Genomic DNA, 23,881 nt, shown 5'->3' on the forward strand with positions numbered 1-23,881 from the left:
TAAAGCATGGATAAGGATGTCCAAAGGCCGGGCTAAAAATCCCAGTCTTCCCCAGAGAAGACGTCATGCTAAGAGTAGTAAACCCCTTTTCATTCATTAAGTGAGAATAATCTCCAGTTCCAGTATTTCCACAGCTATGTGATAGACTGGGACAGAGGAATCCTCTCTTTTCTTTAAACATCTTGTAAGGGTTCTGCTCAAAATAATAATTTGTTCTCAAGTAGATGTAGAAGCTTTCATCTACAGATATTTATTTGCACTTAGGAATCTCAGACTCCCTATTTGTCAACCTTCACAAATAAATGGTTTTACTAAGCAAACAGATGAGATGAAAACTTTAATAAATTAAACAAGCCTACAATAAAAAGATTATTTAACTGCACAAGTTGTTTATGGGGATAAAAGATTTTAATCAAACTTACCATCAACATTTTGAAAAGGAAGAACCATTTTTCAATCGTGGCCGGGGCAAATTCTTTGAAGTATTAATGTAACCCTGAGAAACTGGCTATTAGTCTTAACCAATTGCTGGATATTAGACACAACAAAAACAGGAAAATTCAAAAGTCTCTGTCGACTTTCCGCTTGATTGTAACAAACTACTTTCTGAGTTTTCTTTTTTGACGTAGAATTTTATGCAGAAAGGCCAGGCTCTGTTTTTTTGTTTGTTTGTTTGTTTTTGGTTTTGTTGTTGTTGTTGTTGTTGTTTTGTTTTGTTTTGTTTTTTATACATAAAATTCCCACCAACCTATGCTCTGAGATGTTCAAACATGAAGGACTGTTTGTTTATAATGCACATTCTGCCAATCCTGTTTAATTCAAAGACACCACTCCAGTGTACCTGAAAGAAAAACCTGGAACATCGGTGCATGGGTCAGAAGCAAATCTGGCCGGTAATTACAAAATGTTGTGAAATAACATAGCAATTAAATAATGACTACCTATCTAGAAACAGAAAAAAGTACCACAGTCTCCCGTCACAAACTTTTATATTGTGTAGTACATAGTTGAAGCATAGGCACCTAGACAGCCCCAGACAGGGAGCGCTTAGATAACCTTTATATTATTGCCTGGGAAAAAAAAATGTCCTGTATATCTAGAAATGCTAGTGGATACTCAACTAACATTGGTAAGTTTCCACTATAAAACAGAGGAAGAGAAAGAGAGAGGTGCACCAGGATATCCCACGCTGAGGCAGTGTGACTAAGGAACAACATCATATAAAGCAGACACACACTTCACACAATATTCGTTGGACTTAGAGGAGTGTTCTTTTATGAATGCTTTAATACTTTTGGATTACGTATGTTGTTTTAGAGCTGCGTTAGTCACACCCTGGGGAAATATGAGCTTCCATGCCTGCCTGTTTCACTGCCGTGCTAACTTGCCCCACAGAATTTACCATGTTAAGAGGGGATTTAAATCTTGGTTATATTCACCTGTTCATTTTCAATCATTTTTTTCCACCTAAGAGGCATGCCCCCTCCACATGACACAGTTCATAAAACCAGTGACCTTTGTCTGGCTTTTTGATTTAAACAGAACAGGGAAGCAAAGGGACTCTCATGCATTGGCAAGCATCTAAAAATACAAAGCAAAACTGCTGCCAGTTCCTATTAAGGTGAAAGGACTGAGAAAAGTTCTTCGTTTTCCATTTTTATTATGAAGGGTGGCACAGCTGCTTCCCCTGCACCATCCCATTCCCCACTCCAGCCCTGAAAGCCAAAGAAGGCAACACCTCGCTCCTTCAGACAGGCCTATAACACATCCTGTCATGTTAGAGGTTCATAGTGATTCTGTGAAGCCCTGTGTGGAGAGAAATTTGTTCCTTCTGCTTTCTGTTCAGAGACAAATAAAAGGAATTAAAAAAAAAAAGAAAAAAGAAAAAAAGAAAATGAGAAAAAAAATCTGTTCTAAATTTTTGTTCTTAAACAAAACCTTAAAGTTTCAAGAATTAGGATCCTTCATATAGTTATTTGGAAAAGAAAGTTGATCATCACATCCCACAGAGATCTCAAAAAAAACCTTTACTGTAACTTTATGGTAGGAAAAACTTTATTGTTCAGTTCTGGCAGTGGCTCAATGCAGTTGCAACCGGACAAGATCTGGATTCTGCCAACCACATAACCTACCAAACAGTGATACATCACTTCATTTTTCAGTGGCAAGGAAAAAATAAATGTTTGGGAGATTGAGAGAAGAAGGAGAAAGAAGATAAGGTAGAAAAATAAGAGAAAACTAATAAATGTGTTCAACTAAATTAAAGGCCTTCTGCTTTCTCTTCTTTACTTCAAAATATTTACTACATTTTCCCATGACTTTTTTACTTTTTTCCCTCTTAATAATTCATGTTCCAAATGATGTTAAAATAATCTGCAAAACATATTAAAAGATACAACTTTTTTTTTTTTTCAGTTTCAAAACTATGTTCTCACCTTAAAATACACTTCAGAAGGATGAAAAAAACTTTTGAAGATTCACTATCATAAAATCTTCAGGCTCACTCTTCATTACTTGAGACCTATCAAATGTTTACCAAAATCCATTCAAAATTAGATCAGGTAGAAATAGAGGGAAGGAGCTTTGACAGTAGAAAAGACAGTGGAGTCAATGGAGAAGGTGAAGGTCAGTGGTCAGAGGAAAGGATAGGGATGTCAATATGAGAGCACTGTAAAGGACAGGATGAATGCTCTTGCTGTGGGAAGTCTGATAATTATGTAGTTAGTGGAAATGGGGAGTGGATATTTAACAATCAGCATTAATGAATGGATTTTGGAGGGTAATCAAGAATGCAATTTAATTGGGAGGCACATGGGAGGAAGAGAAAAGACCTTAGAAGTTTTGAAGAAGATTTCCTTGAACTGAAACTTCAGTTGATTTACATCCTAAGAGAGAACTATGGCAAAATAATTCAAAATAAGCCTCTTCTTTAATAGTGCAGAATACAGTGACTAGTGACATTACACAAACTTCTCCTTAAATGACTATCCCACAATATCTTTAATGCAGTTTATAATATTAGATTATCTATCACATCCCCAGTTCAGACGTGTGGTAAGATAAAGAAGTATTGTTCCACTTGAAACCTGTTGAACCTTGGTAATTCAGAATTTATAAGGCAAATAAGCAATAAAAGAGATTTTCTGCATCCTTCTTTTTGGTTCTTATTTTAACTGAAATAAAAAGTCAGTTATTAAATGGTCAATCAGTTTTCTTCTCTTTTTAATCTCTGACTGGGTGTCATGACTAGATATTTAATACAGGTTTAATTGAACATGATACTGGATTCTTTCTATACTCAACACTTTATTTCTCTTCTAATGATCTGCTTTTCTCTTCTCATGACTGTTTCCATTTCCTCTTGATGTTATTCTCTCAAGCAAACTTTTACTATTTCAGCTCTCCCAGCTGTCCTTGCCATTGTTCTCCTCCCCCTTGTGTTGCTGTCCTGCTACGTCTTATGACCTTATTACTGTGTAACTCTTAACCTTTTCTTTTGTCAACCATTTCCAGGAAGGACATGAAGGTACTGAGCTGACCAGCAATGAGCTAAATGTCTTAACTCTCATTACTGACAGTTTAGTGCCTGAACTATAGGATCTTTATGGTAGAAGTGAGGAGCAAGCAAGTAGTGTAAACAAAACCTAGCGGTAAGTGACAGTCTAATAACTTGTAGAGAGCTGGCCAGTGGTTTACTGCAGGAATCACTATTATACCAAGTATCACTTAAGGTTTTAAATTATGATCTGGAAGGTGACATGCTTAATTCAGCTCACATATGTAACATACAGTCAGCTTGAGAACTATTAGACTAGAATGGCATTAAAAAAAAAAAAAGGAAAATGAAGAGCCAATATTCTCTGTTTTGTCCCATCTGTCGCTTCTTCCTGGCTGTGTTGTTCTCAACAAGTCATTTCTTTTTAATGGTTCAGCGTCCCTTCAATATTGTTATGATTCTGTCCCCAGTTAGGAGCTACATTAATTAAATCAATATACTCTGTCATAGGGAGGAACAAAACAGGATCAACAAAATTAGGATCTTTAAAAAGCCCACTCCATGCACTCCTCTCTGGCATACTAAAACAACAACTGCTTTGCAAAAGTTTTGACTGAATGCAAAAGTGCACAGATAAAAGATCAACCATAACGCTCCCCTACCTTGCAAAAGCAAATGAAAAGTTCATAGAATCACAGAATCATAGAATATCCCAAGTTGGAAGGGATCCATAAGGATCATCAAGTCCAACTCCTGGCACCGCACAGGTCTGCCCAAAAGTTTAGACCATGTGACTAAGTGCACAGTCCTATCGCTTCTTAAATTCAGACAGGCTTGGTGCAGTGACTACTTCACTGGGGAGCCTGTTCCAGTGTGCAACCACCCTTTCGGTGAAGAACCTCTTCCTGATGTCTAGCCTAAATTTCCCCTGCTTCAGCTTAACACCGTTCCCGTGGGTCAAGTTGCTTTGGTTCCTTTAGTATGCAAGGACACATATCTTCAGATATGCAGATAGCCCCCCAAATCATGGACTTTTTCTAAAATTTTGTTATCTACAGTCAGTATTGAGCACTAAATACGTACCAAAAGGAAGTGGTAAGTAAACAGGCAAAACTTAAATTATAGTATACACTGGAACTCAAAAATGATGTCACAGTTCATGCAGGCTTACCTGAAACAGTTCTAAACAAGTTAGATTGACAAGTAATAAATATGAACCAAAATCAACATGGATTCCAAGTTGGTGTAGGGTCCTGGGAAAGTTTTGCAGATGCTGCTGACACCCAAGTTTAGCAAGCACATAGGATTGTTTCTTGGTTATGTTTCTACATCTTGCAATCACATTTTTGGATTTCAAGATGGGCATAGCTGTTTGGGAAAGAATTTATTAGAGAGATGAAAAGTTTACAAAAGTTATAAAAAGTCTACAATCTGAACAAATAACAGAAAAGCAGTCTAGGGAAAACTCTTCAGTGGAAACCTATGAGAACAGTAATTTCAGCAATTTTGTGGGTAATGAGGCTCTCTCTTCCTGCGCTGTTGTCATGGTTGCATACTTACACACTCATTAGCTTGTCCTTTGCTAAAAATCACTGGTAAAAGACAGAAAACACTCATCCATCTCCAGAGGGCCTTCTGTCTTCCTCAGACGTCCCTCCCTCTTCCACTAGAGGAAAACCCTAGGCTAACCTTGAAGTCACTGAAGTTTAAGTGGTAAAGAAATAAAAAATCATTAAGTATTTGTTTATTATGATATTACCCACTTTAATATTCTAGTGTTGTTCTACAACAAGTGAACAAATTTCTTTCAGTAGCTGGCTCATTTAACTTAAGAAAAGTTAGAAAATCTTATTGGTAATTATTACTCAGGCATCCTGCCAAGTCCATCTGCAAAGGCAAAGACAGTAGGGTATCAGGGACCACATGAAAATATGCTAGTTATTTGGGCTGGTTTTTAAGTGGTTTTTTTTGTTGTTGTTGTTTTTGTTGTTTCGTGGGGGTTTTGTTTGTTTGTTTGTTTGTTTTTGGTTGGTTGTTTTTTTTTAATGGCTACCCTACCACATGACCCTTGGTTGTTTCAGAGCAACAAGAAGCTTGCCCTCTGAAAGCAGTTCAGTATTTCTCAGGCCACTGCTGCAGACCATCTATAACATTCCCAAGCAGCACTCTGATAGTTACAATGACTCTAAAGCAAAAGGTCAAAACCCCTGCTATAATGAGAGGTGTTTTAAGTACCCAGGAAGGCAGACCTTGAGTTACATACAGATGAAGGCAGTTTTCATTGCGAAAAGAAGCCATAGTAAAAAAGTAAAATAGAGGAAAAGAAGTGTTAAGTCTTTGAAGTTGAGTCACAACTCTGCTAACACCCTGATTTACACACACAACCTTTCTTTTTATTTCCCATGATAAACCACTATTGCATGACAGGTTCTGGTATCTAGTGGTTGAGTAGGAGGAATTCTTATGGCATTTTGTTTTTATGCTAGGTAAACCTCCCTTCTGATTCCTCTCTTCCAGCTTCCCTGAATTTTGAATCTATATGCAAAGTCTACATGCAAAAAATAGGCTAAATAAATCCAGTTGAAAAGATCTCTGCAGAGTGATATCATTCTGGGTATTACGTCTAGATTAACTTTTCTACTTTATTTGCTGAATCAGATCCTTAACTAATGTAAAATTAACATACTTTAATCACATTTTCATGTGTCATTTATCATGCCAGAATAGAAAATACAGTCCAGTATCTATTTTGACTGTAGGGAGGTAGAGGAAAAAGGCCATAAGAGTAGTTCCACAAACTTGAAGCCTAACACAAATATCTCTTATTTAAAGATTATAAGAATCATCTCTGTTCATCAACATCACCATAAATTTCTCCACACTGCCAAAAATCTGGCAGCCAACAGAGTCAATATGTAACCTGAAAAAAATATATATACTGTAATTGAGAACTGAGGCCTGAGGATGCACAGAACTATTGCATTATCTTACTGCTGTACTCAAAGTATTTGATTTTACTAAGTCAGTTACAAGTTACAAGTTCATCATCTATACTCGATAAGTTCATTCACCTGGGAAGCATTGTATTATGAAAAATGATGATGCAACTACAAACTTCTGAAGCCAGCAGTGCTTTTGAAGGCTCTGAGTGATACTATGAAGGAAAATACAGCAATATCAAAAGTTAAAGCTCACTGAGGCAACAGTCATAACATTTCTGCTTTGCATGTGCAGTATCTGGATTGCTTACAAGATTATGGTTAGTCCAAGTCCAAGTCCAAGTCCAGTCCAAGAAGCATGTTAATAAAATTAGTTTGTGTCATCTAAACCATCCCAGAAAGATTATGGAAGTGAACAAGAGCCATTACAAAAGAGACAGAAGACACTGGGCACTGAAATCCTAAAACCAACACATTTGCCAGGCAGTCAGGCAAGGATAGAAAAAATACAACTTCACTACTCAGTCCAGTGTCTAATATTAGGCAAATAAAATTGCAAAGAAATCTTTCATTGAATAAAAATTTACAATGTTCTTGTCGTTGTTGGCTTAAGAGCTAATGATTGCTAAAAGTTGAATATTAAAACAAGTGAAACATCTAGTAGCACAAAACAAGGTGCTTATGACAGAAAAAAAAAAAAGTAATAGAAGAAAGAGATGATGGTGTATGATACTTCACTTACATTTAAAACAACTTTTATCTAACTACCTGAATAAGTGAGACTCCAAAGGCAGACTAGAAGAATGTGATTTTCTATCAGTTTGACATCTATACTTCTAAGAGTGCAAGAACAGTCTAAGAAAAAAAAATGTTCAGTTACACATATATGTGTATTTATAGAGATACATATAAGTGTGTATGTACATAAATATCAAAATATAAGCATACTTCAGCTAGTATCTCTATACTTATTACTATTCCTATCAACTTGCACAACTAGTATTGATGGTGGAGATTTCAATCTCTTACTTAACCTGGAACAGAAATATGCTGATACTTAATTTTGCTTCTAAGTCTCTCCTCTAATGTCATGACACTTTCATGGGGATGTCTGCACTTTTTGGTAGCACTTTCTGTATTCCACCATACAGACTTTCAGTGAAAATTGTTACATGCACAGATAGCAGCAGCTGTCACAAGCAATCACTGAGTACCAGAGACATCAGTAATTGCTATAGCTGCAGCCTAGAAGATGCACCTTTCCCTTCCCTGTGTCACTCACACAGACAACAGAGACACAGTGACTGTGAGGCAAACACTACACAGGGATGAGTTTCTGCACCAGATGATGCTGTGCTGTCTAATCCACCTCAGTCCAAGTGCCATCATTCCCTTTTTCATTGTTACTGGTAGACAGAGCACACAAGAAGACAAAATAACTTGTTTCAGATACCTTTCCTTAACTGGTTTCATAAATTGACTTAGATGATAGCTAAGTCTTATTTAAACTGGGGGAAAAAAAATGCACCATTGAAGAATCAATCCTATTTCTAACTACCTCTTGCTAAACATACAGGAAAAATTAATCCAGAATCAAGTTAATGCACACTTGAAGGCAGAGGAGGATCACTATTGAAGGACATGGTTTCACTTTGGTCACAGAATGTCTGTATTATAACAGTGCAAATTTGGGGATAAAAATGGTCTTAATATTGCAATTTGGAATAGATGAATCAGCTGAATCATAGTAAATCATTATGTATTCTTATCCTAAAAATCTGACAAAAACAAGTTCACTTAATTATTTTCTCTGAACTTTAAAGTGCATTTGAACACATTCATTTATTTTGCCATGGAAGCCACAAAAATCTGTTTATATGGCTAAGTCCTTAATGTTTATTTATATCAGGAAAGAACGCACAGCACTCAACATCCTACAAAAATGTATCTGTGCATGGTGTGAATAGCATCTTAAAATGCTGTACATCTACTTAAGCAGCACTGCCACCAATTCAGCTCTGTGCATGATTAGGACAAGATTCACAACAAAAAGCATTTTCTAGCTGTTATCACAGATGACAAAAGTAGAAGAAAAGTTGCTTTTGTGGACATGGCATTGCTCTGGGGCATGAGATCTAGTCTGAGTACCTTGGATCAACCACAGAGCTTCCCACAGTTTCCATTTAACTTCATGCGAGATTCTTCACCTACCCTGTGATTCAGCTCCCCAGGCAAAAAATTAAGACATTTTCTTATCTCACTGGGATGCTGTAATGTGATGTGATGTGCTCACATGCTAGAGCAGACAGCTGCGGAAGTACTTAAACCAACAGTAAGACATACAACCCAAAAGTTTAGCTCAAATTATCTGATACATTCTAAGGGCTCTTATCTTTAAAGGGAAGCCTTTCCATAAGCAAACCAAATGATCTAGTCTCAGGCTAACTAGGCTAAGTGGGAACTTTCTTCTTTCCTTTGAACAGGTTTCAAAGTAAAACAAGATAAGCAGAAGCTCCTTAGAGGACCTCTCTGCACAGAGAGCTGGGATGTGACAAGAAGCGCGAAGTATATCTAATTTCAGGAGCAAAAGCTTTGGTTTGGAAGGGTGAGATGAAGTGTTTACACCCACAATAGATAAAAGAAAGAAATTCCCCAGTCCCCAGGGGTTGTGCCAGTGGGAATTCTTTTCCCTTTGTTTTAAGTGTATACAGATGCCAATCAATGGCATATGTAGCCTGCAGGAATTTATTGAAGGATTTCAATAAGTGACTAAAATACACACCTTTGCTTTCTCCTCAGACATGAATCCATTCATATGTAAGTCATAGATGTTGTTACACAAATTAATTTCGTTGAAAAATATTTTATTAGTTAATAAATATACTGTTAAAAATATACTAAAATATAAGTAAACTAAAAATATAATGTAATATGTGGCTAGTATGTTTTTACAAGGGTTGTTTTGGCTAAAAAAAAAAAGATTTTTATTATTCTAGTTTAAATTCTTGACATTTGTTTTTGAAAAATAATAAGAATATCGAAGTATGAAAGTACATTTCCACAAGAAGTATTTTTTAAAGTCAGAATTTCTATCATGTTTTGAAATACGAATTATGTTTTCTTCAATGATAGTCTCATCCCCTTCTCTAATAAGTAATGCATGGCTTAGCAGTTGTATATGTACACTTTCTTTAGAGACAGACAAAAAGAATTCTCCATAAATTTAGCAAGTTTTTATATTTTAGGAACTGCAAACCAAGAACTGCAAACCAAATATTCTTTCCCAAAGAAACATTTTCCTGTACTGTGGACTGAGTGTTAATGATTTGCTCTAGGTATCTGTTACCTGATATGCAAGCAGTTTCCCATCCCACCTAATATTACATACACTGTCTTTTCTACTATCACACAGAGTCATTGTGTGTGTGCTCCAAGTCCTGACTCAGGCAGTTAATCATTTTTGTACCAAAGCTCTCTGGAGAGACTTAAAGCACCTGCTAGTAGTCCTCTCTCTGTAAAAACAAACTAATAGCCATCATTGTTCTTCACCACACGCTGAAGAAACACAGTTAGAGCTTAACAGGCCAGTCATGTTCATCTGTTATCGCACAGGTTCGTGTCCCATCAATACCAATTTTGAATTGGCCTCATTGCCTGGCATTTTTACTGTTCTGCAGGGAACAATAGACTAGCATGTCATCTTACAGCTGCTTGGCCACTTGGGTGGATTTGAAGCACATCTTTTGAGATCACGGATCTGTTGTCCCAGAACAACAAGATGAAGCAGGTTACTTGATGCAGATGTGATATTAAGCTGGGAAGTAAGTTCAGCAAAAGATGATACAGTCTGGGTTACAGTGGGAGGTGCTGCTTTTTGCTTTTCCTTTTTATCTTTGCCCATAGTTGCAAAAATTAATGGTACAGCTGTCTAATAGAACATAATGACAAGAAAAACAACATAATTTATGGAATTTAAGTACCTAATTCTGAGATACTAAAATGGGACGTTCAGTCTAGACTGGAGCAAAATTTTGCCCAGAATTTACGAGGATCTGTAAGTTGTGATGCCTCCTGCATTCAGTTCCCAGTGATGAACATAATATTCAGTACTTGGTTGGTCCAACAAGAAGAGAGCTAAACAAGTAACCGTCTAGTCTGACAGATCTCAGTAAAGATAACTGAGTGACTGACTTAGCTTTTGTCATTTAAGAGCACTGTTACACACTGAAGAACAAATTCAAAGGAAGAGTATGCTATCTCTTCCTCCGCCTTTCACTAAACACTCTCAGATGTGCATATATCAGTAAGGAGGAAAGGGGAAGGGAGGGAGGAGACTATTTATTACATGTGTAAACCTCCTAATTTAATCTCCTAGTATAATTATGCTGTGCAGAAAAATCAGGAAAAGGTTTCTTCCACCCTTTCTTCTCTCATGTTGCCTGGTTATCCTAAAAATAGTCTCTATTAAAAGAAATAGATTTTCAGATAGATCTCTAAATGCATAGACATTTAGTTCAAAATATTTAAGTTTAGAGTTCATTAGAGAATTTTATCTCATCTATCTAATGCTTTTAAAGCTCTGCGGAAAAGTTGTCCTCTGCTATTAAAATCCATTACACTAATTTAAATTTAAGATTCCTGTAAATGAATTCTATGTACTCTTTCAAGACATTTCCTCTGTCACTGTGAAGGCCCTGGGATATGTGAGCTCAACTAGCTCAGCTTTAGCTTAGACAAGTCTACTGCAAAACTTCCTGTAAAAGTGGCAGCTGATAGTGATAGGGCTGACATCAAGGACAAAACTAGCATTGCCTAAACTGAATTAGTCTAATGAAACATGATGTAACAATCACAAGAACTTTTTTTCTGAGGCTGACAAAGTAGGGCCTTGAGTTCCTCCACCTTCACTCACCCTTAATTGAGTGTGGGTAATGAATATACATGTTAAACAGCTCCATTCTTCTTTCCTAGTTTTGCTTTTGGGCACTGCTGTGCTCTTCTTGGCCTTTGTTGCCATTGTTTCCAAGCAGGGTGCAGGACATACACTGGAGGATTGCTACCCAGATGTTTCCAGCCACCCACAGAAAGTAGTCAATGGGCTATAAATTTGTGACGGGAAAGGAAGATTTGCAAAAGAATTAGAGGCAACTACAGGGAGAAGCTTGAATAAAAGGAGCTCTGCTGGTGGTATGGTACCAGTAGATGGACAGGCTGAGGGTTTTCCTATGGCAATCTGTTCCCTGCGAGCCATGAATTTTAACTAGCTATGCACAGAATGATCACTTTGCTTGTTTGAACTTCTCCTTTTATTGGCATATAGCCATGTAGTTAAAGAAAGGTCATAATTACCGAAATACCATAAACTGCCTGCACACAACTATTGAAAAAAAGGAAGTGACCAGTTTACATTTGTGGGGATTTTTTTAAAACCTTGTGCAATCACATTGGGTTTTTTGCTGTTGTTGTTGGTTTTTTCTTTTTCTTTTTCTTTAAATTCTGTGTGGTATTAAATTTAATTAGTAATTACCTTTCTGTCTGTACTAAGATAGCATAAACTGCATTTTTTACATTTGTTTTAAGTTTAAATTACAAAGAAAAATACAATTCTAATCATAGACATCTTAGAATAGTAATATTAACATCCTGATTCTAACATTTTTCTTCATGCTTGGTAATAACCTTTCCCCTACTAAAATTTAATCGTAGGCTCTCAAATAAAAAAAAAATAAAATAAAAAAAAAGTCAATAAAACTTTTGTCATGTCATAAAACACCCAGGGTTAGACCGAGCGTTAAACCATACACACGTGTGGAAACCAACACACCTTGCACCAACAGGACTCCGCTGCCTCTCCACAGGATCATGTTATACATGCTCACTAATTATCCACTGATTTCCTATCACCTCTGTAGGTCAGCAGCAGTAGGACTGGAGAACATTGCTGGTGCCATTTCATCATTGGTAAGGGTGAGGTGTGTTGTTGAGGATATAGTCAAAGTAGGAACAGCCAAGTCAGATTCGGATCTTCATTACATTTTCCTTTGGGAATTTATTAGGTAAGAACAGAGGCTCTCTGGATTTCATTCTGCAGGGAGAGTGCATCACTTTTCTGAATGTCATATTGCAAGAAATTTTGCAAAAGGAATTTGCCAACAGGATTATCTTGCTATGGTTTTCGTGCAGGAGTTGGCCCTTAGGTTTTAATTTCTAATTCAAGAATCTTAAAAATTATCTGAAAACAAAGTAGGAAAATCAGCCTGAGGTTAAATCTTAAGTTCTAATATATGCACTAAAATTGAAAATATAATACAAGAAATTACACTGAGAGATAAAACCCTATTGGTATAAAGTTATCCATATGATCAATGAAATGAGGGTATGGTGTCATATAATTTTTACCTGTAAAGTTACAGAGGAAACCTGCACAGTTCATAATAAAAGCCCTTTGGGGACAGATGTCCCCGTTTCTAAACATGGTGTTATTTATCATCAGAGAGGCAAAGACATATTATGAAACACAGTATCTGCCATTAGTGTATGCATATGCATAGGATTGAAATACCTTAAAATGCCTGATTTAAACTATGAAAATGCATATTAGAGGTATTTGCTTAACCAGAGAACACAGATTGTCTACTTCATATGAGGTCTCACCCTGAAGCTGCCATACAAGATGACATGATTGCATGACAGAGCACCAAAGTGCCATGCCAAGAACCAGTGCCCTTTGGCCATAATACTTATAATATGATCAGAAGGTTCATGGTCAAGATGAACATAAGCAAAGATCCCAGTTATATCAGTTAAACACAAGCTCTTTGAATTTTACTGAGCATCATATTAGCTGATAGTTCAATTTGTAAAAGCACAGTCAGCACTGGCAATGGAAGGTTTACTTTCCTTCTTCAGGGCTAAAACTCCTTTTGGACGTCACTGAATATAAACAAACATACAAACAAAGAAGCCATTAGACTGGATCTTGAGGACAGGCAGTTTACAGTGTTTGTGGTCATCAAACCCAGGATGCTGTGATTGTGCATGATGTTCCCTATCCCATTATGTGCCTTCCATAAGCAAACTTACTGGCTGAATTTGAATTTTCAGGTTATACTTTAAAACTGCATTATGCATTTAGGGTAACATGTCTAAGGATGAGACATTTTGAAGTATATTACATCTGACTCAAGCTAACAAAGAATTTCTCTGTGGTCTTACTGGATAAAAAGGAAGTCTTGGGTAAACCTGTTCTCTTTAATCACAGTGAAATAACACTCTTTGATTTTCAGTGCATATCATTCACAGTTATTGATAGGACAATGCTGGAAGTCAAAACAGTCATCAAGGGTTAGCAGATATTAGGCTTAACATCATACGTTTTCATTAATGAGCTTAAATGAACAAGTAAAGAAATACTCCAGTGATTAAGGCTATTAGAAAACTAGTCACTCATATCAGCCACCAAACATGAGTCTCAAATTTCCATTAAAAAAAAAGTATTTTCTGTCTTAATGAATGATTATTTGGTCACAATATGATTTTCTGAAAACAGCTAAATTATGATGCATCACTAAGTACTGATGGCTCAAAAATTTAATTGCCTGTATCAGAGTCTTTTCCTAAAAATCAGACACTAGAATCCAAGCAGCTAAAACTATTATATCTTACAAATATAGCTGGTTTTAAGCAACATTACAGTGTTTTAAAAGCCCATTGCCATCTGCTCCGTCAAAGTAATAAATGAAGGAGTTGGATTTACATGTGGCACTCTGTTAAATGAGGTAAAGTTCAGGACAGAGTTTCACTTCCCAGCAGATGGGGATCTCCCAGCAGGGATGGAAGTCAACAAAGAGGGTAGCAGGGGGTTTCCATAAATTCATGTGATCCCTGGGCAGAACTAAATGGATTAAATAGCAAGGACTCTAGGAGTTAAGCTGTATCTTGTTATACTAAGATGTCTGCATATTAGGTACACAACAGTTATTCATCCTTTCTTGATACTGTAAAGAAAACATGCTTTCTCTTTTCTTTGAATTTTGAGCTTGTTTTGGTGTGTCTTCTTTTGGAACTGCAATGTACAGGACAAATTATGCAGTAAGAAAGTATTGAAGAGTTGATATTGTAGAAAAATGCAAAAATATCTATAAGTATTCTTCAATAGTTTCAATCATTATAAAAATTATATCATTCATTGTTCATTAATATTTGTGTCACTGAGACTTCATTATTAGAGGTTACTAAAAATCTTTTTTTTTTTAACTTTTTAATGGAAAAGTGGATCATTTTGTCATAGAGTCTTTTTTTTTTTTTAATTGTCACAGTCATAGCAGTTAAGGAATTTAGCAAGCAAATGGTACTGTTTAAAAAGTGCAAATATACAGGCAAAATGCTTAGATGAATGCAATATAATTTTTAAAGCTATTTGTATTGTGAGTTGGGGGGGGATGTTGTAGGAGCATCAAAATTGAACAAACAAAAAAAATGAATAGATGGTATTATAATTCATTAAAGTTAACAGATATATCTGCTTGTGAAAGCATTCCAAAAAAATCCCTTGTTTTTCTATGCTTTATCTGACATGTTTCTGACATTCCTTGTAATAAATACCTGTTCCAGAGTGAGAGTTTTGATCTTGGGTTGTTTGTTTAAATTATTTTGGCTGAAATCATTCAGTTATTTGTATGGTGGGACTCTAATAGCAAGCTTACCGTTTTCTTTGTCCCATCATAGCAAGGCTGCTCATTTTTACTGTTTCATGGCATTGGATTTTCACCAGATTAAACCAAAGTTTGTGTGTTTTTGGCCTCTACAGGTCATACAAACTGGGCATTTGCAATGCAGCTGATTTGGCATGTTTTATTTTGCACAATCTCGGCTCTGAAAGACATAGAAAAAAAAAGTGTTTGCTGCTGTAGAAGAGTTAACAGAAAATTGTTTAGTCTGAATGGTATTTTAATTAGGTAGAATTATATGAAATTATACTTGGTGTTTATATAAAGAGGAATATGGTTTTAGTTGCAACATAGATATATGTGCATCCACACAGATGTATACTTGTACACTAGTTTCAGATGGTTTTAATTGGAGACATCACTATAGCACCCATCTCTTTCTGTCACCTGATTGCTTGTCTGTTGAAAATTATTTTCTTTACTTCAGAATGATGATTTAACAATATTGTGTAATTAATATGCATATTACACATCTTAAAACATTATTGTTTATATACTGTTCTAACAGACTTTTGTACATTTTCTGAGACAAAATCTCATGTGAGAGAATCCCTTTCCTGTGAACGAGCATTTATTTTCAAAAGTCCATAGTTAAGATGATAGACTAATAATTCTACCCCCATCAGCTGTGTTTTTCCCATATTACCAAGTCTGAGCATGTTGAAGAAGTTTAGGGGGAGGATCTCTTTGTCAAAATGAGTTAAATTCATCAGCCAAAATTCTGGCACACATTCATTTTCATGTCTCCTCTAAAAGTGAATGACAACTTGAACAGTTCTTAGCTTCGAACTGACTGGTTTTGGGTCTCTTGAGAGAACACCAAAAAAAAAAAAAAAGAGTGTAAACTGACAGAAATAGTTTGCCCAGTCTCTGTAGCATGAGGACCAATTTCCTACTTCAGAAAACCTGTGAGCCCTTCAGTGCCCAAACACACAGCAGGATAGTGCCAGCTGATTTGCCAAGGAGCATCTACAGACAAGATAATGGTGAGGTGGGGGTAGAGTCAGGTTACAAGCTTTGAATCTCTCACACATCTTTCTGTTTCCACACTCAGATGGGTTTTCTTTTATATGTGCTTCCCTGCTTCCTGAATTTGCCCTGACTGTGAGTGTATGGAATAGCAGTTACAGTTTGGGCATTGAAATATGCCCTTCTTTTTTTTTATGTTCCTTGCTCCTTTTTTTTTTTTTTTTTAACATGCATATCTATTTCAAAGAATGTTTTGGAATGCTTTAACTTTTGTTTGTTTGTTGTTTTTCTTTTTTTTTCTTTTTTGTTTGAAGAAAACTGCAACAATAGAGAGATGGGTCTTTCATTTGCTTCCACTCAAGTCGGCATCCAGCTCCTATTGTTTTCAGAAATGAAGGATCATGATCATAACATGTTTACAAGACAATACAAAAGGAAGGGAAAAACATAACAAAGGTATAAATATCTCCATATGCCTATCTATATATAAAAGTAAAAACTTTTCTAGCTGTCTGTTTGTTCCTATTTTAAGAAATACACAGACAGTCCCATTAACATCTGAATACACTGTATTGCATTGTTTGTCTGAAAGAGGAGGAGAAGAAAAGCAACAGAAAGTTTGAGAGCACTTGAAAAGTGTAATACAGGATTTACAGGATTGTGTGGAGCTGGAGAAGGGAATACTGAAGACAGGCTTGGATCCTGAAGTCACCTTGTGAAAGGCTCTTTGTGTGGATTTCTTCTGAGTGTGTGGGGATGCCTCAAAGCATCTCCCTGACTTCAGAGCATATCTGAGCTCTGGATCTTCACAGGAACCACAGTATGCAAGCTCACATAGCAGCTTAATCCCTGCATGCACTTAAGGGAACACATGTCCTGAGGTCTCTTCAGTTACTTTTTGGAATGTGTTCCCAGTCTGTATTTTTAGCAGTGCCCAGCTTTTATTAGTCTCAAAAGCCCATGCTCTATGATCATATGGTATTATTCATTGACATGGACTATTTTAAAGTGACTACCTATTTGTCAAATCCCCTGAATGCCTGTGGCTGTCATAGGTGCCAGGATGTTTAGTTCATGTCTGAGAGCCACAGCATTTACCTTCTCAGTCACTCTTCTGTCTTTTGTAGTTTCTTAGCCCTCACCATATATCTTACAAATGTATATTACAGCTGGGAAAAAAGGGCAGCCATAAGTTACAACTAATACTCTTGGTATTTTATGCTGTGGTGTTAAAAAGTTTTACCCTGTCATTTTCCCCTCAGAACAGCCATTGATATTATAAATTAGGGTATTTGGGGAACTTTTGGAATTTTTGACATTTGCTTATTTTTTGTCATAACAAAACGTGATTGTTTTGTGTGTGTGGCAAAATCATGCTTTTTGACTTAAAATTATTGAATATTAATAGTACAATTTAAATAATTTTGTTCAGGAAATAATGCATTTAAACTCTCCTGGAGGGGAAAAAAAAAAAAAAAAAAAGGAGGGTTTTAGCTCCAGGAAAAGATTCATCTATCCTTCGGCTAGACTCACACAAGGACTCCGGCAATGTGGAGAAATGCAGGTCATATCTTCCAGGCACCTCACCTCTTATTAAGACCCACCACCCTGAGTCAACTGAAATTAGAATTAGCAGTACATGAACAACACATCATTTCAAAGGAGCCTCCAGTCTTAGTCATGAGGCCACAGGTTACTCTGAGGTGACAAGAGTTTAGGCATTAAACTAGTCATTTAGACGTTAGGCGTCATCAAGACTTAGATAAATACATGCACAGACAAGGGCAGGGCTTTAAGAAACATCTCAGGCAGATGCCTACCCATTTTGGTCCCTGAAGCACTGAGAAACAGAAAACATATTCTTAAGGTTCTTAAACGCTTGTGTTAGACCTCCAAATTAGTTAGCAAGGTCTAAACTCTGTCCTAATCTTGTGACAGAATTAAATTGCTTCAAATGTCAGAGTGGTGAGCAGTGAAAAACAATCCCAATATTATTGTTTTATGGTGGAAGTGTGCTGTTTCAATATTATTTCCAACAGAAAAATTGAGACCAAAAAAAAAATCCTTTTTAAAGACAACAGATATCCAAACATTTCTTTAGTATTTTAATTATCCCTTATGATTCTCCCTAAGATCAAATTTCCCCTTACACAGTAGGAATTACAATGAATTTGCTGACAAATGCTACATGCAATGTGACATAGCTGCAAAATAAAGGAGTTAGTGTGACCTTAAAGTAGATATTCATGGCAGATCTTTTTTTTTTTTGTCGACAGATTGCATTGCTTTGACTCAGTGCAAATTTGTAAAACAAGTTTCAGATGTAACCTACATCATGGTGTCAGGTTAGAAGAAAAATATCTTATCCAAAAGTGTGTAAAGAATTAAAACAATATTTTATCTCAGCTGGCTCCTTATGAGCAAGATGCTGAAAAGTAGAATTATCACTTGTTGGAAGAAGTTATTTTAAAGTTATTTTCTAATTCTATGGTTAAAAAAAAAAAAAAAGTTTTGCCATTCTAAATATATACATATATTGAAAAAGTAACAATCAGAAAATAATAATTGTGAAGTATTATTAAGCTCATTTTCTGAAAACTCGAAGTATATATTTTAAACTTCAACTTTGTACGCAGAAATTGTCAGTAAAATTGATTCCACCTCACACAATGCAGATTAAGGACAGAATCGATTTAGCTAATTTCATAAAATGTTCAGGATTTTTCACCCGAAGATGATCATTTATAGTTAATGTGATTAAAATGGAAGAAAAACATATTGACACCTTCTGTAATTGAGGCATGCCTTTCAACTGGAACTTTCCACTTGGAATGGATGACCCAGGAAATGTGATTGTTTTAATCAACATTGACCATAAATATCCATTTACACAGATAAAAATTCAGAATTAATCTGTTAAAGTCCATGAACATATTCTGGATTTTCACCAGCATGAATGACAGCAGAAATGTATCCCTGGCTACCCCCAACAGTGTTTCACTTAAGTGTTATTTAAAACAAATTTCCAGTGCAATAAAGCCTCTCCCCTCCGCAAACGTAAATTATATTTAATATGCCTGGGAACAAGCGAGGCTGCCAAAGTCTGAGGCAAGCCAGCTTTTATGACTTCAGTCCGTTCTCAGCCCTTGATTACAATTTGATTTCCTTTGGCATCAAAAGACAAACTATTTTAGTGAACAATGTTCTTCCTTTACCAAGAGTGAGCTCTAGTTACTTGGCAGAGGGCCTATTTATTTGCAGACAACATGTCCAACCTCCCAGCAATAGCAGACCCATGGACTTTGATTTAAAGCAGCACAAAGTAAGAAAAACAGACCAGAATGTATATTGCTCACTTGAGAGGCTTACTGTTTAAAAGGCCTACTTATCATCAGACTGTGCTTCAATCCTCAACACTTTCTTTTGTGTACTTTATGTCAGACATATGGCCACGTTGGGATGCTGACAGCAGCTTTAACACTACTGCATTACACATAGTACTTGTAATTTGTTCTTTCTTATAGCCAGGGCTTCCTTCAAAGAAAAAAAGTAATTTTAAATGCTGCTGTTAATAACTGTAACCATCCAGCAAGAAGATATAAAAATGATGTGTTTGGTATAACAGCGGAGTTCATTCGTCTATGCTGGGAGGCTCATAAATGTTGAATCATTCAAAATGAAGCATCTATCACACTACGAAACGAAACCCACAAAGGCTCCTGAATGCAGTAGCACAAAATAAAATGTTTCTGCTCTCTGAACTCCCACCCTCACCTCCCACCCTATTATGTTGCAGGAAAAAAAACAGGAGAAGTGCATTTCAAACACAACCTGTGAATGACACAAATTTCACTCACCCTTTTTGTTTACCTCCACCTTTGGGTAGTTATATATCTCCCTCGGGCTTGCAATAGCATGTTTTTCCCCTTTTCATCACCATTTGAGCACCAAGAATGCCCTTTTACCTCTTTCCCTGTTTGTTTGGTTTACTTAAGAACCTTAAACCTGATACTGTGACCAGGAGAGAAGAGCAGGCAAGACTGCACTCTGGTCTCAGGAAGAATTGTCCTTGGGCAGGAGCCTTCTTGCAGCACAACGGGAGGGTTTCCTTCCTCTTTCCCCCAGGTCTTCCCTGGGACCAAGGTGCAACCAGAAGGGATTAGGCTCCTTTTTAATTCCAGTAGAATTCTACACCTTAAATTGTTGTCAGCTTTGCTGTGGAGTGAGAAGTTTCCAACAATAATGTCCTTATGTTGAAAACCGTTGCTTTGCTTACAGGAAGGACGCATGAGGAAATATCCTGACTCGGGCTGTTTTGTTTGAAACATTTTGATAGCAAATGTTGACAGTGTCAAAGCTGTATTTCATTTTTAGTCATTTTTGAATCAAAAGTGGGGAAAAAAAAAATGCAGGTCTGAATCAAAGTATAAAATTTCAGTGCTCTGTAAACAGAATATATCCATCAATATGCCATTATTTGGTCACATTTTCAGTCGGTTTTAAAATTAAATATAAGATATTTACTCTCAGAATTTCCAAAATAATATACATTCCAAAGGCTAGCCAACTTTGCTTAAAATCAAAATGCAGCTGAACAGAAGAATGAGATTATAAAACCTTACATCCTTCACTACCATAGCAAAGAGGCAGTAGGCTGAAACAGGAATGAATATCACATAATAATAACACTAGGTAAAACATGCAAAATTATTAGAAAAATGACATGTTTACACATCTTGTTTAAAAATTTAAAAACACATTAGTGATGGAAGCAAGGAGAAAGGGGATTATACATGTGTCTGAACTATTATTGAGAGCAAAAATAAAATTGTATAAGATCATTAAGATCTTAAGCATTGTGTCACTGTCATGACAAATAAAGAATAAGGTCTGAGAAAAAAAATGTCTCCTGTGCACTCTGAAGTTTGTCATAAGTAATAAAAGGAAAGTGCAGCTGGGTGTGCATTCTGAGAACATGTTCATTGTGAGTCTGCTGGCGTAGAACAAGAAGGTAGGCTGGAAGGAAATAATGCTATTATATCTCAGCTGGAAAATTCCTGTAATATTTAAGGGAAAATATCAGAAAAAAAAATCTACAGGGATTTTTTAACTATTCTCAGATTTATTAAGAAATTAGAGCAATATAGGGCAATTCTAAAATGTTGAAGCATTATCGCTGTGTAGGTTTTAGGATAACTTTCATAGAAGCGTAATTTATTTTATATGGAATCTTACTGAGCTAACTCCAATGAAATATGGCAGATTTGATTTGCTGGCATAACTCAAAGATTCTGGATTGCTTGTTGGTTCTGGCAAACAGGAATAATTGGAGAATTGCTACACTACAGCCATGTGTTGTGTGGTTTTTTTTTATCTGTTGCTTTAACTCTTAATGATGGGGATAGTCAAATATCTCAAAAACTAGCTAAGCAGGATTGTGCACAACTTAAAAAAGAATAATACTCAGTCAGTGCTTACACCCCTGTCACACTGACATGAACCATGTGAAGCACCAGGCCTATATTTCTTTGCTATGAGACAGATTGTCAGGTATAAATTTACTCTAAGGACATTTACATCTAGTTCTCCCAATGTCCAATAAAATAACATAAAAAAATAGAGAAAGCATGAAATAGATGTTTTCTTGAGTCATTCACCTGTGCTGTGAGAGACTTGAATCTAAATGATCTTTCTTTCAGCTTCATGGAGGCAGCAATCTGAACTCACTTTACAAGAGACTACCCTTAGCAATTAGTTACTGAATAATATGTTACTGGTTTGTACCATTCTCCCAATTAGAAAAACTCCATTTTGCTCACCATGCCACAGAAGGAAACAGTTGCTGTGCCTGTGTTGAAGACATGCACACTTGTTGGTGCAAGTTCCAAGCCAATGACTATCCCATCATTTACATGAATTAAAACTCCAGGTAACCCAACAGTTTGACGGCTGGAGTTCTCACAAAGTTGAAGTTGAAGTCCTGTCATCAAAACAAAGGACACGGATGAAGCTTCACACAGTCAACTTGCTATTTTCACAACCATGCTATTTTCAAGCACATAAGGCAAAAAAGAACAGAAGACTATGTTATGTATGTTTTATGTACAGTCTGAACACACCTGAAAGACCAAGATCACAGGGGACAGAAACAGAAAAATGTTTTGTTTGAGAAGCTGTGTTTTGGAAGTTAGGGATTTTTTTCCTTCAGTTAGGAAACCTACTGTCAGATGCTCAGTGACTTTCTGAGACACCATCGAAGCTGTACACACTTAAACACTCAAGCATTGACTATGTATTCAGGCTGATCAGTGCAGATGAATATGACTTAGAGGGTATCTGTCATGCCTAAAGGTGAAGCTGGGCACTTTTTATGGAGAGGTAGGTGCCTTACATCTTCAAGACTCTGGATTTCAGGTGACAGTAGTTTCTCCACATACAGAAGTGCAAAGTTAATACACAAACTCTAAATAATGGTCTGGACAAGGACAAAGAGAATTAAAAAGGAACTAGCTCAGTATTCTACTCTGCATCCTCCCTATTGCACTGGTCTCTGTCATCCTTAAAAATACTTTTTTCTCAGGCTTCCAAAGCTCATTCACATTCTAAGCAAAGAATAAAATTATGATAACATCACCATTTTAAAACTTCAAATACAAGAGCCAAATTCATCCCTGATGTGATCTCATTAGCTTAATGAGATTACACCAGGGATGTAATTGTCCCAAGGACTAATTTAAATGAACAGTAATATATGTTTTTTGTAAAATCATGTAATATGCTTTCATTAACTTCCCCTAACCACATATTTAACCTCTCTTTCTCTCTCTGCAGTCATTGTCAGTGTAAATGCAGCTCATCGCCTAGGTAAGATTAAGCACATTAACTACATGAAGGAGTCAGAATGTTGAATTTACCTATTAATCTTTTCTCCCACCCTCTTAATGGACTGATTTCAACTCCATGAAGCAAAAAGCAAATATTGCTTCTCTCCATAATGAAAAGTTAAAAAAAAAATGTACCAGGTGCATTTTTAATTATATTTTTGTTCATTCTCTCTCCCTCTCTATCTCCTTCAAACTGGTAAAAATACAGTGACTGTTTTGCTGCATCATGTATGAAATGTTTTGCTTCATTGTAATACCAAAGCTTCAATCCTTCTTTCAAAATGTGACTATTAATATTTATTTCACCCTCCAGCTCTCCTGAGCCAAAGCAAATGAACTGTGGCCTCATTGAAATGATATGGTCTCTTGACCCTTTGTGCAGTTTAAAATGATGTAACCTGAACCATTTTAATCTGAAGGCTGGAACAAGTCAAAAGCTGTAATGAGTTCAGCACACTTCAAGACATAAGAATAGGTATCTTCCTATAGAAGATACATCATTTGTATATAGAAGCTGTAACATCACATACCTCATGAGGGACACAAACATAAAAATCTGACTAGTAGTAGATTCTTCCACCTATTCCCAGTAAAGACTTCATAGACCAAATCTTGCACAAGGTATGAAACGTTTGATAGTAAAAGTAACACCAGAGTTAAATACCTGTGTTGACATTTCCAACAGAATAGACTTTACCGTGGGTTTCAAACTTATACAATTTCTAAACCAGCAGACAATTAATAACTTAAGGAAAATGCTGTCTTTCGATGATCTGGATTTGTTACCATTTTTGAGAGTAACTCCAGCCCCACTCTGAGATGTTACTTCAGAAACCCTTTAAAATTTTTGCAGTATTTTCCCAC

At 36.2% G+C, this 23,881-nt stretch overlaps 1 long non-coding RNA gene across 11 annotated transcripts in view; it reads right to left on the reverse strand.

The window, feature by feature from the left end:
• LOC308188110 overlaps positions 1–23,881 on the reverse strand; it is a 52,221-nt gene that overhangs the window by 21,783 nt on the left and 6,557 nt on the right. For 6 of the 11 annotated variants that reach the window (XR_013945161.1, XR_013945162.1, XR_013945163.1 and 3 more), the window contains 3 exons: positions 21,953–22,113; positions 12,260–21,190; positions 423–4,864 (listed from right to left, as the gene is read on the reverse strand). This is a non-coding gene — a long non-coding RNA (uncharacterized lncRNA). The remainder of the gene's footprint in view (positions 1–422; positions 4,865–12,259; positions 21,191–21,952; positions 22,114–23,881) is intronic. The other 5 variants (XR_013945167.1, XR_013945168.1, XR_013945169.1 and 2 more) reach the window with 5 other exon arrangements.

Source organism: Anser brachyrhynchus (genome assembly GCF_964034855.1).
Source record: "Anser brachyrhynchus genome assembly, chromosome: 1".
Taxonomy (NCBI): Eukaryota; Metazoa; Chordata; class Aves; order Anseriformes; family Anatidae; genus Anser; species Anser brachyrhynchus.